This window comes from Thamnophis elegans, chromosome 17 (genome assembly GCF_009769535.1).
Source record: "Thamnophis elegans isolate rThaEle1 chromosome 17, rThaEle1.pri, whole genome shotgun sequence".
Classification (NCBI taxonomy): Eukaryota; Metazoa; Chordata; class Lepidosauria; order Squamata; family Colubridae; genus Thamnophis; species Thamnophis elegans.
In genome coordinates, this window is record NC_045557.1 from 1,841,967 (window position 1) to 1,857,598 (window position 15,632).

Sequence of the window (15,632 nt, forward strand, 5' to 3'; positions counted from 1 at the left end):
TTCATTTCTGCGGCTCCTTTGAGGGTGGAGTTGGGGGGGGGGGAATATGATTTATCATTTATTAAAATTATTAAGATGGGGCAGTCAGTCTCTCTTTTTCCCCCTTTCTCAGGGATGCGAGAGTTTTAAGCAAGATGAAAAACGAACGGGTAAAGAAAAAAGCGATTTAAACGTCTCGATCCCTGCAAGGATTTCTTGGGTTTAAGGTTAGGCGGCAGCTGGCAAAATTATATTTCTTTATGGCTTATTAATATTATTATCCTGGTTAGGAGTCTTGCTACGTCTCACCTCACTCGCTTTCCCCCCCTCCCCAAAAAAAAACCCCCTTCAGGACAACTTCAAACATTTCCAAAGTATCCAGAGAAAAGGCATTAAAAATTAAGCTCCCCCCCCCCAAAAAAAATACGCCTCGTTGTAACTCCAAGGAGTTTCTCTCGCAATATTTTTATGAAGTTGTGCAAATTGTGTCTCCCCCTCCCTCCCTCCCTCCCTCCCCATTTCCCAAGAGGAGAGCTCTTTTTGGAGAAGGAGACTTGAGTTGTAATAATAATAATAATCGATATAAATAAATATATAGAAGAAATGCCTATATAGAAAGGGGAAGGAATGCCCTTAAAGGGGGGGGGGGCTTCCTTCGGAAGAAGACGCTCGGTTTGCTGGTGGGGGTGATTGAGGGGCAATGAAAAGGCGTGGGGGGAAAAATCTCTCGTGTCTGCATATGTTTTATTTTATTTATGCAGCCGTCTTCTTACGGGGTCTAAGTGGCATACAAATATTTTTGTCCCTGGGTGTAAAAATTCTGCATTTTTCTTTGGGCCGGGGGTGGGTGGGTGGGTGGGGGGACGCGGGACTCTTGCTGGCACCCAAAGGCTCCTTCCATACCCCATAAAATGTGTGTTTGCGTGTATTTTGCGTGTTTGAAGGTGTGTGCGGGGGCTTGATAGCGTTCCCAGCAGGTCGGGGGTCCCGCAGGCGAAAAGGCGCCCTTGCAGGGGAGAGCAGGGGAGACCTGGGGGGGGGAGTGGTGCATGGGGGTCTTGCCCTGGGGGAGACCTCCAGTTTGGGAGCGGGGAGGAGAGAGCCCCCCCCCTTCCTTGAGGAGCTGAGTTCAGCCTTTCTTTGCCCGCTGGCATTTCCGTCTTTTGCCCCCCTTCCTCCGCGGTCGAAATCCAGGGGTTTGGGATGTAGTCGGGTCGGGCGGGGGGGGGGGGAGGCCAGGTGGGCGGAGGGAAGGGGGTTCGGGGAGCACCCCGAGAGGGAAAAGGGGCGCCCCTTTGGACCCGACGCCTGGCTCCAGCCCCAGAGAAAGGGACTTCGAGGGCAGAAGAAGAGGATGGAGCGGGAGAGGCTGGGCATTTGGCTACCCGGGGTGCGTGGGGAGGGGGGGAGTGGGCATGGGGAGGGGGGGCAGCGGGCAGGGCCTGTTTCGGGAAAAAAAAACCAATTTTCCAAACTTTTCCCCCTGCGGGAAAGGCGACGGAAGGTGCCTCTCTTTTGCCCGCGCCTGGCAGGCAGGCAGGAGACCAACAGGTGGGCAGATTCCTCTCGCCGCGAGGGGGAAGGGGGAACGGATGCCTGCGGGAAGGGATGGGGGAGTGGGCTCCGGGTTTATCTCCTGGCGGTGGGGAAGAGGCTTGGACCCCGGAGCGGTTGGGGGGAAAAAAGCCCCTGGCATTACGCTGAGCCCTTCCCTCCCCCTCCCCAATCTCTGCCCCGAGGGGGGCGCCAGAGGGAGGGGAGCCCAGGCTGAGTTGAGCAGCCCCCGCTGGGAGTCGATCTCGGAAATGCAGGAATCAGGGGGAGGGGGGAGTTTCACTATTTAGCTCCCCCCCAGGGAGCAACCTTCTCTAAACTCCCCCCCCCCCCGCATTTGTCTTCCTTTCTCCCTTCTCTTCCTTCCCTCCCTCTCCCCCTCCTTTTCCTCCCTCCCTCCCTCCCTCCCTTCCTTCCCTCTCCCACTCCTTTTCCTCCTTCCTTCCTTCCTTCCTTCCTTCCCTCCCTTCCTTCCCTCTCCCCCTCCTTTTCCTCCTTCCTTCCTTCCTTCCTTCCTCCCTCTCCCCCTCCTTTTCCTCCCTCCCTCCCTCCCTCCCTCCCTTCCTTCCCTCTCCCACTCCTTTTCCTTCCTTCCTTCCCTTCCTTCATTCCTTCCCTCCCTTCCTTCCCTCTCCCCCTCCTTTTCCTTCCTTCCTTCCTTCATTCCTTCCCTCCCTTCCTTCCCTCTCCCCCTCCTTTTCCTTCCTTCCCTTCCTTCCTTCTTTCCTTCCCTCCCTTCCCTCCCTCTCCCCCTCCTTTTCCTCCTTCCTTCCTTCCTTCATTCCTTCCCTCCCTTCCTTCCCTCTCCCCCTCCTTTTCCTCCTTCCTTCCTTCCTTCCTTCCTTCCTTCCTTCCCTCCCTTCCCTCCCTCTCCCCCTCCTTTTCCTCCTTCCTTCCTTCCTTCATTCCTTCCCTCCCTTCCTTCCCTCTCCCCCTCCTTTTCCTCCTTCCCTTCCTTCCTTCTTTCCTTCCCTCCCTTCCCTCCCTCTCCCCCTCCTTTTCCTCCTTCCTTCCTTCCTTCCTTCCTTCCTTCATTCCTTCCCTCCCTTCCTTCCCTCTCCCCCTCCTTTTCCTTCCTTCCCTTCCTTCCTTCTTTCCTTCCCTCCCTCTCCCCCTCCTTTTCCTCCTTCCTTCCTTCCTTCCTCCCTCCCTCCCTCCCTCTCAAGGGGGGGGGACTGATGCTGCCTTCTCCAAAGTTGCCCCTTCCTTTCACTTTTCCCGAATTCCCTCCCGCCTCCCTGTGGCTCCATTAGGAAAATGAAAAGCAAAATCACGGGGCGGGGTGGGGGGGCCACAGGAGGGTTTTTTTTTTCAAGAGCCCCCCTTAACCTTTGGGGGGCTCTAAAGGGGGCCGTAAAACACATCACACTCCGCAACCCGGGTGGGCGAAGGGGGGAGAGAAAGAGAGAGAGAGAGAGATTTTTTAACTTGATTAAGGTTATTTAAAGCATTCCCAGGAGGCTGCCCCCAATGAAGTTTACTTTACAGATAAAGGGAAGCGGAAGAGGGTGAAATTGAATTAAATTCCTGTATTTGCCACTGCTTGACAGGCAGGGGAGGAGGGGGGGGCAGGTGGGGGGGATTGGGAAAGTAAGTGAGAAGAAAAGGGAAATCCTGACAATCATTTGAATGCTTTTTGCATTTAAATATACCTGGGTGAATAATTTGTACTTCTGCATCTTTAGTCCTTTCTTTCGCACCACAAAACACACACACACACACCACTTTTAATCTTTAGTCCTTTTTTTCTTTTGCACCACAAAAAATAAAGCACACACATACACACACAAACACACACACAGCCCACTTTTTATCTTTAGTTCTTTTGTTCTTTTGCACCACACACAAAAAAAAGCACACACACACCACTTTTGTTGTTGTTGTTGTTCTGCATCTTTGTCTGAAATTGAGATATTTAGCCTCAATCTCAGGGATTATTTTTCCCTTCTCCTTCCCCCCCCCCCCGCCCCCCTTTCCTATTTCCAGCCTCTCCCAAACACCCCAAGATTTCTGTTCTGCCACCACCTTTTAGTGAAGGCATAAATTTCGTGGACTTGTCACTCCAGACCTGTAAAAAAATCCCATTCTTTTTATTTTATTATTATTGTTATTTTTCTTCCTATCTCGGCTGACACTGCGAGCAGGGCTTTATTACATACGGCAGCAAGAGGCGTGTGTGTGTGTGTTTGTGTGCATGTGTGTGTGCGTGTGTTTGTGCATGTTACGTGTGTGTGAGACCAGGCCTTATAAAACCCAAAAGCCAAGTTGAATTTATTCTACTGCATTCAGGGTTTTAAAAAAAAAAAGACAGACGCATGCCCACAAATATCTAGCAGAGACTTCATGCGCTCAATTTTTTCTTTATTTTGTTTGTAAAGATCAGGGCTCAGCAGAGGAAACCAAATTATAATCTTAAACCAAGGAGAATGAAGGCTCCTTGGATTTATAAAATTTACTTCAGAGTAGTAAGCATGTATAATGCATGAACAGGCAACGGTAAAAACAAGAGTATTATGATGAATAATTTTTCTAATTGTTGTGCAGGTGGGGGCCTTTTGAATGCAACTTGCTTTTAAAATTTAAAAAAAAACCACTTTGATTAACTGGCAAGCAGGCCTTTCCACCTCCCTTCAACCCTCCCAATAGCTGCTCCTTTCCTTATTGATCCATCTTTCTCTTTATTGATCGCTATATAAAAAGAAGCCTTATCCTTGCCTACAAGGATCCATATTGGGGCGATTTCTAAGCATGTTTGGTGCCTTTCCCCTGTCCTTTCACCCTGCATTTCCCCCCCTCGATTGGGCTCAGAAACATGGATATTATCGTGCGTGCAAGAAACGGACTCTCTATTTATTTAACAAACCCTACGAGAAGCAATATATTAGCACTTGAGGTTTTTGTGTTTTGAAAAGAATAAATCACTCTGCGTTGCATTATTCTGTTATTTTAATTCTCCTTAGTTTAAAAAGTGGCTGGTATCTCTACCTAGGAACAAAGCATTAAAGAAATCTGACATATTGCAAATATAAAAGACACACTTCCAAAGCAAGTTAATTAAAAAAAAACACATACAAGATTCCAGAATTCTCCATCTCCACTGGGTTTCCCCCCCCCCCCCCGAAAACACCAAATTCAAATGTGGGTTATCAGAAAATAAGAAACAACGAATTTTTTCAATTTGAAGTCTTGAAAGATCCCCTTTCCTGCCATCTCCCACCTTCAGTCATAAATATAATCTTGCTTTCATCAAAACAAAATATCAAATATTCTGATTCCTTCCTGACTCCCCTCTGAACCATAGGCACAAACACTAAAAATGTTCCCCCGATCCTCGTTTTGAGAAGAAGAAAAAAAAATTGAGGGCGAAGAAATAGCAATAGCAGTAGACTTATATACCGCTTCATAGGGCTTTCAGCCCTCTCTAAGCGGTTTACAGAGTCAGCATATTGCCCCCAACAATCTGGGTCCTCATTTTACCCACCTCGGAAGGATGGAAGGCTGAGTCAACCCTGAGCCGGTGAGATTTGAACCGCTGACCTGCTGATCTAGCAGTAGCCTGCAGTGCTGCATTTAACCACTGCGCCACCTTGGTTTAAAACAGATTGGGTGCGTAGAAAGAAATTACCTTTATTCCAATACTAAAATGAATTATTTTTTTTGGGTGGGGAGGGGTTTCGTGTTTTGTTCTAGGCACAAGATTCCATGCTCCTAAGAAAAAAATTCTGGGGAAAAAAAGGGGGGGGTATTTTACCTCTTTGGAGATTACATTCTCCGCCTTTTGAAAAACCAAAGCGGTAATTTTAAATACTACTTTTGGGTGTTAGGAAGCTGGCTCTTCATTTTGGAAGCCTGCTTGGCGCAGAAGCTTCTGCAAAGGTTTATTATTAGCTGCAGGGAATAAGGAGCCCTACTCTTTTTTGCCTTTTCGAAACAGAATGAAGTTGGGCCCCACTATATCGACGGATGGAGGCAGAGTGCCGGAATTATTCTCTAATTTTAGATTTGAGCCGCCTGAGAGAGAGAAGGGAGAAAGAAAATCTCCCCAAATCAAAATCAGTTCTCAAATCAGTCAAGATTTTCTTCTCTCCCCCCAATTAACTTTCAATCTGAAGCAATTGCAAATGCCAGGAAATTGAGTGTAAAAAATATATATATATATATATATATGGTGTCCGGCCTGCCTTTGGTTAGGGAAAAGACTAGCCGATAACCCCCACTCCGGCTGTCGAAATAAAACATCAAAAGAAATCAATGAGATGCATTTCCCATATTTTATGAGCCCTGGATGAGTGCTTGGAGGCTTCGTTGTCTGAAGGCCTCTCAACCCTTCTTGGGCTTGGAAAACCGGAGAGGTTAAAGCTGCCGAATTAAGCCGGGGATGAATTCCCAGCTCAAAATTTCCAAATGTATCGTGAAGAGAGTTAGGAATGGCATTTTGGAGTCAAAGGGGACGTAAATCCATTTTTTTGGGGGGGGGGCTGTGGCACCCATTGGCGGATGCGCCTGCTGGCCCCAATCTACTCTTGAGTTCTGCTGCAAAAGTTGGAAAGTTGAAAGGAAGTTGGGTGAGGAAAGGATTGTGGGAGAAGCAATGCAGACCGCCGCCGTTAAAGCGAACCACGCGGTCCTTAAACAGCTTGCCTCTTTCAATTTGCTTTTTGCAGCTGGGAAGGTGAAGCTGTAATTGCCAGAAACAGATGCTGGTTGCCCAGCACCCGAATTTTAATCACGAGGCCCCCACGGTCGTCAGTGCGAGGACCCACACTGGCTTTTTCCAGTAGTGCCTTCGAACGGCCGCTAAATGAATAGTTATATAAGTTCAGTGTCATGATCTCTCTACGGAAATTCCCTTAGAGTTACGTCCTCAAACTTGGCAACTCTTAAGACTTGTGGACTTCAACTCCCAGAATTCCCCAGCCAGCGTAACTTACTCTCTTGTAATCCCTTCCTCTGCAATCTCTCCACACAGCTGACTGGAGAATTCTGGGAGTTGAAGTCCACAAGTCTTAAAGCTGCTAAGTTTGAACTCCTCTGGTCTGAAGTGAGACACACAGGCGGATAGTTAAACAAAGTGGTTCTTTCCTTCTAATTTCTCCCGGGGTTAGCTGACCCAGAGGTGCTCCATGCAATCATCCAGCCCACCCACCCACCCACCCACCACCCCCAGCAGTCCAGGCCGTGTGTGGGGCTGGTAGCTGGCCTATTAATAGGAAACTTCCTAATTAATAGATTCGGTCAAGGGAGACGCATACTCGTCCCCCCATCTCTCTTCCTCTTCTCCGGCCCTGGGAGAGCAGCTTCGCTTCCCTCCCTCCTCCCGGCTAATGAAAACAAATCCCCCTCCTCAGTTCATTTGACAACGCAATTTAATTATTCCTTAAACCAGATATGAGCATTTCCAGAGTGGAAACTCACATTCGTCGCCTCTCTCTCTCTCTCTCTCTCCCTTTTTTCCCCCTTCTCCTGAAATTCAACCACCAAGAATACAGTTAGCTTTCAGCTTCCTTCTCCTTGAGGTTGCAGAGGCCACCGGAGGGGGGTGTCCTGTCCAGCTGTGGGGGTCTCCAGAAATCCCGCTCTGGCAGACAAGTGGGCCTGTTCATTTTGGCTTTTCCCGGACGTATTTTCCCTATCTTCATGTTGGTTGTGGTGTGGTTGATATAGGAGAGCCAGTGGAACCACTTGACTCCAGAGGTTGTAGGCCCTCCATCACTGGGGGCTTTTAAGAAGAGATTCCTGCTAGAGGAGGGGGTTGGACTAGAAGACCTCCAAGGTCCCTTCCAACTCTATATTCTACTCTACTCTACTCCACTCCACTCTCTATTCTATTCCATTCTACATTCTATTCTATTCTATTCCATTCTACTCTCTATTCTATTCTATTCTATTCTATTCCATTCTACTCTCTATTCTATTCTATTCTATTCCATTCTACTTTCTATTCTATTCCATTCCATTCCATTCTACATTCTATTCTATTCTATTCCATTCTACTTTCTATTCTATTCTATTCCATTCTACATTCTATTCTATTCCATTCTATTTTCTATTCTATTCTATTCTATTCCATTCTACTTTCTATTCTATTCTATTCCATTCCATTCTACATTCTATTCTATTCTATTCCATTCTACTTTCTATTCTATTCTATTCTATTCCATTCCATTCCATTCTACTCTCTATTCTATTCTATTCCCTGTATTATACTTTATGTTCTAACTAGTTTTTAACTACCGTGTCTTAATTTATCTTCACCATATCTTGTCTTACCCCTCTCTCCTAGTACTTCTGTTACGCCACTGTTTTTAATCCTTATTTCTCATTCCTGTCCTCTAACCATTTGTACCATTTTAGGTAAATATTCTGATTCCTCCTTTCCTTGTGTTTCTTTCTCTCCTTTTTCACGGTCTCCAAAGTTGCCCCTGTGTCTTGGGAGGGCGGGGGGGGGGCTATTCCCCACCCCAGAAGAGGGCAAAGGAAGTGGGAAAGGAAAGCGGGTGGAAGGTTGAAGTTTCAATCGGGGTACCCCGTGCCCAGCGACATCCGTGCCAGCTGCAGCATCCTAACAGCTGGGCCTTTTTCCCCCTCGCAAGCATCCTCAGCCTTCCTCATCCTCTCCTTCCCTTTCCTCAACCTCTGGATCCCCTCAGCCAGATGTTAGCCCCGTGTCGCCGCTCCTGACCCTTTGGAATTCTGCAGACTTTCCCCGGGCTGTCCGCCCCCTCCCCACTTTTCCACGCACCCACCGCTGCCTGGCCTGGCCCCTCTCTCTTCCCCCCCCCCAAAAAAACCCCCCATTGGAGTGACCTCTCTTTCTCCCGCGTGCCGCCCGGCCAGCTGGCCTGCGATGCTGCAGCGGTAGCCAAGGCAACCACATCTGACCCCGGCCGGCTCCGAGGACCGGCCTTATCGATTGCAAAGATAATAAATGGACAGCAGAAGCCACGGGCCCATTTCCATATCAGCCATGTGTGTGTGTGTGTGTGTGTGTGTGTGTGTGTGTGCGCGAAGTGGGGACGGCTGGGGAGGTTTTGCTGCAGAGGAGCACCAGAGGCCATCCAGACGGTCCTGTGGCCGCAGGTGCTTTGAAGAACGGCTGCCTTTGATTGGAGGGTTTGCGGGCCAATGGGGGAAGGCGGGATTCGAGCCTCCGGAGTGGAATGTCACTTAAAACCCCTCTCTTGGGCCACGTAAAGATAGCCAGCAGGTCCGGCATTCGAACCCGGAGCCTCTGCAGAAACTTTCTGGGTGTCTTTCTTTCCGCTCTGGGTCCCCTTTCGCTAAGTCTTCCCTCTCCGCATCTTCTCCTTGTTGAGAATTCTATTCTATTCTATTCTATTCTCTATTCCATTCTATTCTCTATTCCATTCTATTCTCTATTATACTCTATTCTACTCTAGTTCTATTCTATTCTATTCTACTCTCTATTCTACTCTATTCTACTTCTACTATTCTATTCTACTCTAGTTCTATTCTACTCTATTCTCTATTCCATTCTATTCTCTATTCTACTCTATTTTACTCTACCTTCTATTCTACTCTATTCCTATTCTATTCCATTCTATTCTCTATTCTACTCTATTCTATTCTACTCTCTATTCTACTATTCTATTCTATTCTACTCTCTATTCCATTCTATTCTCTATTCTACTCTACTCCCTATTCTACTCTTTCTCTATTCTATTCTACTCTCTATTCTATTCTATTCTACTTCTACTATTCTCTTCTACTCTACTCTCTATTCCATTCTATTCTCTATTCTACACTATTCTACTCTACCTTCTATTCTACTCTACTCCTATTCTATTCTATTCTATTCTATTCTATTCTATTCTATTCTATTCTATTCTATTCTATTCTATTCTATTCTATTCTATTCTATTCTATTCTATTCTCTATTCTATTCTCTATTCTACTCAACTCTCTATCCTATCCTATCCTATCCTATCCTATCCTATCCTCTTGTTTAAGAACGGAGCGCATTTTGATCTCCAGAGACTCTGGAATCTGTGACAAGGGTTCACCAAGCTCTCTTGTATTTGCACAAGCAACGGGGCCACCGAATAATAATAATAATAATAATAATAATAATAACCCCGAAGGCTGATTCTGTTTCCACTCTCATTTTAATTTCCACTCTAAGGGAGAGAAACGAAGGGAAGACAGAGAAGAAAACTCCACATTTTTAAAAAAATTCTAACTTCCCCCAGGTTTTTTCCCATCATTCCGAGGTTTCCCGAGCGGGGGAACTTCAGGTTTTCAGGGGGCAAATAGGCTCTTTTCCCGATAATGCCAGCGTCCACTTTCGGCAGTCAAGGAAATTGGGCCTTCAAAAAAATCTGTGTCTTCTTTGGGATATTTCGTTTCTGCAAAAAAAAAAAACCCTCCCCGGTCGTCCAGGAGGGAGTCCTGGGCCTTGAAGGCGCCCGATCGATCCGCAGAGTGACCTCCAGGGCTGTCCGAGGGGTTAAAGATCAGCGGTTCCCGTCCAGGCCTCAGGGACTGGCCGAGGGGCTAATTACAGTCCGGCCAGGAGAGGGTCAAAGTGGCATGGCACCCCATCTGTGCCCAGGGATGTTGGCGGAATCCCCCCCATAGCCCTTCTTTCCTCCACAAAAATAATAGTAATAATAATAATAAAACAACCACAAAAGTTAAGGCGTTAAGCGAGGCATTTGCTAAAGGGGTTTTGTTCCAGTTTACGACCTTCCTGGCCACGGGCGTTAAGAGGATCACTGCGGTTGATCAGTGAGTCATATGGTGTTTGAGCGAATCCGGCTTCCCCCCCCCTTTGAAGGTCTCCCTATCACGCGGGACACCGTCGTAAGTATGAACCGGTTCCCGAGGGTCTGAATTTTGACCCCGTGAACACTACAACGGTCGTAAGAGTGAACAGTCCCCCCTTTTTTCCCCCCCAGTGCTGCTGTAACTACCGGTAAGGTTCGGCCCTCCCCTGCAGGAGAGGCCCTTCTGCCCTCCGTTCCTCGGCGCGCCCACTTTCCTAGGGACTAGGAACTTGAAAACCTCACACCCCCCCGGCACTCAACGTCTGCTGCTGACTTTGGCTGCGAAACGGAGCAAGTTAATAATAGTAATAATAATAATTAAGATCCAGGCAAGGCCGTCCTCCCTGCCCTTTGGGGTCGCGCCTGCGATGACCCCTCTGTAACGGATGCCCGGCCAGGAGGACGGAGGGGGGGGAGGAGATGGGGGGGGAGGGAAGGGGGAGGAAGAGGAGAAGAGAGCCGCACTCCAAGAGAGGAAGGCCAAAGAAGACTCATCCGGAATAAACAGAGCCTGCTATTGATTTCGGCCCATGGTTAGAGAGGAGGGATTGCAGCAGGGCGCTGCGCGGACAGCCGGCTTCGGCTGCGCTGATCAATAGCCCAATACATCAGCCGTCACCATGGAAACCTCGGCTTGCAGATGATGGGGTGTTGGCGGCGGAGGTGTGTGCGGGAAGGGGGGGGCACAGGGGGAGGGGGAGAGGAAGAGGCCTCGGATCTGGGGTGGGGGAGTTGCAGACCCCCCCCTCTCCCGTGGCAATAAAATAAAATAAAATAAATAAAATAAAATAAAATAAAATATAAAATAAAATAAAATAAAATAAAATAAAAAAATAAAATAAAAAATAGAATAAATAGAATAAATAAAATAAATAAAATAAATAAAATAAATAAATAAATAAATAAAATAAAATAAATAAATAAAATAAATAAATAAATAAATAAATAAAATAAATAAAATAATAAAATAAAATACTAAAATAAAATACTAAAATAAAAAATAAAATAAAATAAAATAATAAAATAAAATAATAAAATAAAATACTAAAATAAAATATACTAAAATAAAATACTAAAATAAAATATACTAAAATAAAATACTAATAAATAAAATAAAATACTAAAATAAAATAAAATAATGAAATAATAAATAAAATTAAAATAAAATTAAATAAAATACTAAAATGAAATAAAAAATAAAATAAAAAAATAATAAATTAAAATAATAAATTAAAATAATAAATTAAATTAAAATAAAATAAATACTGGCATTTCTCCCCCCCCTCTCTGCTCGATTGCAAGCAGAAGACAAGAGAACAAGCAAGTTTTTAGGATTTGGGTTCCCGTTGGGGGCTGCCGAGACACACCTTCCCGGGTTACCAGTAACATAATTGGAAGGGACCTCGGAGGTCATCTAGTCCAACCCGCTGCTCAGGAAGGAGCCTTATACTAGGGATTCGAACCGCCGAACTGCCGACCCTTCTGATCAACAAGCTCAGCGTCTTAGCCACCGAGCCACCCAGTCAGGCTGTTTCACAGCATGCTTTGCGACGGGCGTTCTGTGAGTCAGGAAGGCTGGTGCCCTTTTGGGCCGGTTGGATATTGGAGAAGAGGATCCGATCGCAATCAGCCGGCGGAGAGTCCAAGGGAGCCGCTCCAGATATTTGGGACGACAACTCCCAGCGTCCCCTCTCGCAACCTGGTGGGGAGCGGGAGGGACCTCCAAGTGGCCCCTTTCGACACCCACAAGGAGCCCGGAAGGATTTCTACCTGTCTCTTGCACCAGGCCCACACAAAACCAAATTTCCTTTTTGGCTCTGGATTAAACACCTTTTCTTTCTTCTTATTTCCTTGCAAAACCAGCCGCTTCTGGGCCAGACGCTGCCGACAGGGCCCGATGCCCTCCCAGGGCCCCCGGACAGAAGCCAGAGGAGAGGACAAGCCCACCGCCTCCAGATTGCCTGTATCGGTTGGGCCCCCGGACGCAAAGTTGTGTTTCTTTTAATGTTGTACGCCGCCCTGAGTCCTTGGGAGAAGGGCGGCATATAAATCGAATAAACCTCCAACCTCAAAACTCTTGCCGACGGCATCTCTCACCTCCCCTGCGCAGGAAACCATCGGCCCTCGGATCTCCGCCAGGCGGGGACCCCTTTATTTTATTCACCTTTATTTTAAAAACCTCTTTTATTGTATTTATTGAGGAGATCCGCTTTCGGCTACCGGTTGGATCCTAAACCTGCCCGCTTGGGAAGACGGCTGAGCATCCTTTCTGCCTTGCACCAGGGAACGGCGCCCTCTCCTGGCCATGCCCAGGATGGCATGGACTACCAGGCCTGTGCATGCCAGGGGAAAGGAGCATGGGTCCCCAGACTCACCTCTGAAGAAGCCTCTGCGATGCCGGTCCTGGAAAGGGGGGGCACCTCGGTGGCGGAGAGTCCAGGGTGATGCGGAGTGGTGTTCTCCCAGTGCCGATACGAGGCCCGCCTGTCCCTCGGAAGCCCCTCCGAGCCACAACCGAAGGTGTCCCAGGCTCCTACGCGTGCGTTGCACACTCACTTTGTCCTCCTGGCACATTAAAAACACAACGGCTCCAGCAACGTGGCCCAGCCGTGCGAGCGAGTGCATCCCGGGGAGCGGAGAAACATATTGCCGCGTGGCTATTGATTTTCCTCTCCCCCCCCCCCCACAAGCCCCTTCCAGCGGATCAATGCAGCCCCAATCAATACGCCGGGCGGGAGATTCGCCCATGTGGCACGCACTGCAACATGGACTCCTTCCTCCCTCTCTCTCTCTCTCACACACAAACACACACAGACAAACACACGCCTTTTGCGCAGAGAAAGCCAGATGTGTACAAGGATGCCGGTTGTTGTTGTTTTGGGCTTTGAAACTTTTAATGTTAGCCCAGCTGTAAAACCCCTTAAGATGGGGAGTTGGTGGGCAGGAGGGAAGCCACCTCTAATGCCCTCACAACAGCCCTCCGAGGTAGGCTGGGGCAGGGAATAAAATAACCCTCTACTCCTTGCCCCTGTTTCGCTTAATTAGAATTTAACACCCAGCGTGCTTCACATGACGGGTGTCAATCAGCCCCCCCAGCAAAAAAGCTTCGGCACCCATTTGTCCTCATCATTTATTTTCCCTTCCTTGCAAACCCTGATTCCTGGCTTGTTCTCGGCAAACTTCAAGATGGATGCCGCCGGGGAAGTGCAAAAAAAGAGGAGACGGGGGAAACGGCTTCGTAAAAGCCGCAGCTCTACGAGGGATTCCCACCCCCTCAACATTGAGATCTTGGGGATCCCAAGCCAGACTCCGCTGTGCCCCTCAGCCTCAAGAGTTTTTGGGGAGCATCTTGGCCAACGACTGGAGGGTCAGAAAGAGAGAAAGAGGCGGCTTCGGTTCTCGTCTTCCTTCCTTCCTTCCTTCCTTCCTTCTTTGCAGCCCTATTGATTTTTTTTTTCCAAAGCCATTTCGAGTAAATCTACCCACCGACTCTCGGCCCCAAGGACTTTAAAAGGGCTTGACAGTTTTTATTCGGCCCCTCAATCTATTTTAAAGCGTGTCGGTCTCCGGCCTTCGGCGGGCAGGAAAAAAGAAACGAGAGGAGTTCTGAAGCGCTGCGGAGAGCCGCAGATGGGAGATTTCGGTCCCGGAGATATTTCAAAAGTCATTTCTTGTGTCTATGTATATGTGTGTGTGTAGGGAAACGCAAGTACCAAGCAGGCCTCCCCCCCCCCACTTTAATCTCCTTTTCTGTCTAAAACTGCATCTTCCTTCCTGCAAGGAACATGTGTGTGTTTGTATGTATATATGCATGTATGTATGTATTTCAGCCTCGCCAGAATCCAAGGGAGGTTTTTCAGAAGCTTTAAACCATGCAATTTTTGTTTTTTTAGTTGGTATTTGGGGATTGGGGTGATGGGGGGTGAAATCTGCCTTTTGGAGGTGCAAAACCGCCCGGAGAATCTTCTCACTTCTGGCCCCTGAAGCCAGCAAGCCCCCAATGCAACATTAGCCCCCTCCCCAGATCATCCAGTAAGGGAAGATGCTACCCCCCACCCCCCAATAAATAAACAGGGGGATCTTGCATTCGGTCTGGCCTTCCCAGCAGGGAGGGAGGGTAGATGGAGCCCAGCTCTCCCCAACCCCCCCCTCCAGCCCAGGACTTGGAAGCCCCCCCCCTCCCACCCAAGCCCACCACTCTCCTCCTCCTCCTCTTCCCGGTTGCCATAGCGGCCACGCAGTTCCGGCGGTATTGATGTTCCCCATTGATCTGTGCGGTGGTGCGGTGTCTGGACATGAGGTCCAGGCATTGTGCCGGGAGAAGCTGACAGACACCGATCAATGCGCCCTGCCATTTTCCAGCTCTGTCTGCGGGGCTGCCGGCCTTCCTTTCGGGGGAGGCGGCGCATGGCTGATGCTCGCCGGGGGTGGTGGGGGGAAATGGGGGCGGGGGGGGGGGAAAGAAGGCCAAGGGGGGGGACTCCTTTTTTTAAAGCAGCAGCTATGGATTTGACTCCCCCACCCACAAACTCCAGACCCAGATCCTTTCCCCACCACCCACCATCCTAAATCTGGTCCAGGGAGGGAGGCGGCCAGCCGTGGGACCTTGGCCAGGTGGAAGAGCGGGAGGCGTGGCCATGCAGACGAAGGGGTGGGGGTGGGGGCCATGCAGGTGGTTTTCCCTGTCCTGTTGGCTAGGCCAACCGAAGTCACGCCATGTCCCATCAGCCACAGCCGCACAGGGTCTGGTTCGTCAAACTTCGCAGAGTTGAATGGGTTTGTGGCCAGAGGGAAAATAAGTGAGATGGGGTTTTTTTTTTTTGTCTCCTGGATTGAGGGGGGGGGGAGTGCACTTTGCCCATGCTCTTGGGGGGGGCACACAAAAGCCAAAGGAAGTTTCTGATGGGCCCCCTGGAGCCTTTGGGGCTGAAATGCCATCCTTGTGGCCTCTGCCATTACTCTTGGCGTCTGCGCCTTTGCAACCCCCAGAAGAGGGCAAACTAACCAGCATTCATGGTCGGAGTGACCAGGATAGGCGAAGGCAACTAATAGAAATAGTATATAGGTTTTCCTGCTTGGGCAGGGGGCTGGACTAGAAGACCTCCAAGGTCCCTTCCAGCTCATTCATTCTATTCTATTCTAACTGGGCCCTCCTGGCTAGTTGGCGGAGCCGGGGGAGGGGTGGCCAAGGCTGGTCTCCCTCCTCGGGAGCTTCGTGCATCCTGCCCCTGCGGCCGTCCTTCGGGGTCCGGGCTTATCCGGGCTCCGCTCTGCAATCCCGGACTGTATCCCCTGCGGCGGGACCAGTCTGGA